Source organism: Cynoglossus semilaevis, chromosome 2 (assembly GCF_000523025.1).
Source record: "Cynoglossus semilaevis isolate Cse_v1.0 chromosome 2, Cse_v1.0, whole genome shotgun sequence".
Classification (NCBI taxonomy): Eukaryota; Metazoa; Chordata; class Actinopteri; order Pleuronectiformes; family Cynoglossidae; genus Cynoglossus; species Cynoglossus semilaevis.
The window spans coordinates 5,054,172-5,057,245 of NC_024308.1; positions in this window are offsets into that span (position 1 = coordinate 5,054,172).

The following is a 3,074-nucleotide window of genomic DNA, read 5'->3' on the forward strand; positions in this document are numbered from 1 at the left end:
CTCCCAGGATATTATCGAGCCAGTAGCCTATTGGAGCAGAAGTCAGCCGCAAGTCACCGCGGGGGGTTGTAAACAAGATGGCTGATTAGAATTTTCTTATATACATACATATATATATATATATATATATATATATTTATTTATATATATATATAAGAAAATTCTATACATATATATATATATATATATATATATGTGTATTTGTTTTAAATGTTTTAAAGTAAATACACAGTCAGACTTTTTAGTCAGAAGTGTGCACATGTGGGGTCCCTGGCCTAAAAAAAAAAAAAAAACTTCAGAACAGAAACCTGTTTTGGAGCACAGAGCAGAAGGAGAAGTGAGAGAATGGATGGAGTAAGACACAGGCAGCAGGGAAGCCTGTCAGCACAGGCCTAGATTAGTCTCAGGCCTCAACTTTAAGACGTCTGCTTAAAAGCGAAGAGTTAGAACGAGGTCCTGTCTGTTGAAGCAGTCGGCTCGCTATTAGCTTCATCTGAGAGATGGACGAGGAGCCGGAGACACGTTGAGAAAAAAAATAAATAAAAAGGCTAAAATAGGATAAAATAAAAAGTGGTATCATCGTGGAATGCCGTGTGTTGTGGATATAATCAATAGCTGAAGAAGACTCCAGTTCAGGGTTGTCTCTCTCATTTCAAACCCTTCTCTCCTGTGATCAATAAAAGTGAGCCGGAATCAAAGTGGGCCCTCTTTACCATTGTCTATTCAACGTTAGCAGACAAAGACTGAGGAGCCTTTGATCGGCCCGTCTGCAGGGCCCACAGCTAAACACACACCAAATCCTCCCACTCCCACCCACCACCTTCAGGTGAGCCCTGTCTGTCTGTCTCTGTGTGTGTGTGTCTCTGTGTGTGTCTGTGTGAGTGTGTGTTCCAACCAAAATATGGTTTTGCACCCAGCCAAAATCAAAGGTGCTTTTTATAGGATTGTACAAAGGAAAAGGTTAAAGGTGGTGTTTGTAGCTGGCAGGTCGTGAGGCGTTCAGGTGACACTGGGATTCTGTATGTTGCGCTGAGATAAAACAATCTGGACGTTTCTGTGTCTTTGTGTGTGTGTGTGTGTGTGTGTGTTGCTGTTCATCACTGAACAGGTTCTATTCAAATGTTTTTGATCCAGCGTAGTCCTAGACCTGAGGTTCATGACAGGGGGCGTGTACCCCCCTGGGGGTCTGTAGAGAAATTGCAGAGAGGTTTTCAAAACATTTTGGTTACTTTAAGACATTAACACAAATCCTGGATGTTTATGGTCTGTATATATACACATATATATACATATATTTTTTGATTGTATATGCAGATGTTAATTTGACCGTTGGTATCAGTTAATAGATATATATGTGGACTGATGGATGGATGGACTGACTGACTCTGGAAAATTAAAAAAAGACAAAGCTCAGTAGCAGATGTCACTACTGACAGAACACTGCTGGACTGTCCATCCAATAGATGGCGATGTTGGCAAATCCAGAGACGTTGTTGGATGTGTCGCACCTTTGTCTAATGTTTCTCTCAGAGGAAGTGTATTATAAAAATCTAAATTCTGTTTATTTGTAAGTGACCTAGGTGGCGTTATTGAGATGATGTGTTTATTAAAGTGACGTTGACATGAGTCATGTGACCTCAGCTTCTCTAACACGTACGTTCACCTGAGTTCCTTTTCTTTTTGTCTGTTACTTTTGTCCTGACTTTTTGTCCTTTCGACCTTCTCTGTCCTCTCTCCTTCTTTGTTTGACACATTTGTCTCTTGTTGACAACGTGCGTCGTGTCCACTGTGGACCGTTGTCTCCTCCTCTTTTCTGTTCCTCTCAGGTTCACCTTCCTTACGTGTTTTTCTTTCCTGTGTGTTAGTCTCTTGTAGTCATTTCTTCTTTTGTTTTTTTTTGTTTTTTTTGTCCTGTCTTCTTCTGTCTTGACTTGTCCCCTTCCGTCTTTTTTTTCTGTCTCCTTCTCATCTCCTCTCTGCTGCTCCAGTGTGTCTGGGCCTCGGTGACAGCTCTGAGGAGACACCAAAGCAGCAGGACCCTTCGGCTCTCAACACGCACCTTGTTTACGAGTCCTAAACGACAGACAGCCCCGCTGGAGGCTCCCGTGTCAGAGCGGGGGGTGAGCGGTGTGTGTGTGTGGGGGGGTTGAACACACAAACACAGTCCTGTGATGACAGCGCACGTAACGACACTCAGCTGATAGGATGTGGTTGAACGAGTGCAGCTGAAAAACCGAGGCTCAACCTATGGTCCATGGGTGCACTGACACACACACACACACTGACACACACACACACACACACTGACACACACACTGTAGGTTAGTGTATGTGTCACATGACCAAGTTAAAATCTCACTCAGTGTTTTGTTGAATTGGTGAAAGGCAGTTCTCAAATACTGGGGCGGGGCCCCCTGGGGGACTATAGGCCTATTTGCACCCTAGTGGAAACTTTGCTCAGCTGGTGGACTCGAACCTGAAACCTTCCGGACCCAAGTCCACTAAGCCACCACTGCCCCAAAGACTATGCCAGGAGTGCAGTTTATAACAAATATAATGATCAGTAAACAGTACTTGATGTTTGATGCAGTTTGATTCGTCAGAAAATGTCCAATTATCCAGGTCTTCAATTCAGAGACTTCTTCAGGTGTGATGTTAATCCCAGGACTTTAATCTGTGTGAGGTGTGGATTATGTCCATGTTCCTCCAGTATAAGAACATCAGAGAACGGAGAGATTCATTTAATTTTCTTACTTCACTGTTGGTCGGCCAGGAAGGAGGCAGAGTTATTTATTATTATTCATGAGACGTACTGAATACACACTAATACACAAATAAATATTATTCACAGGCCTGAAAATTAATAAAGGTGAACTTTGTGGGGCTGCTCTGTCGCCTTGTCCTGGCAGTCGGAGGAAATGTTTTTCTGCCGAAAAGGAATCTTATGCATTTATGCAAGTGAACAAACAGGAGGCTGGAAGTGTGTTTTGTGAATTTGTTTAAAGGCCAGTATTAGCATACAGCTACAGACAGCTACAGACAGCTACAGACAGGCAGCCCAGGCCTCCACCTCC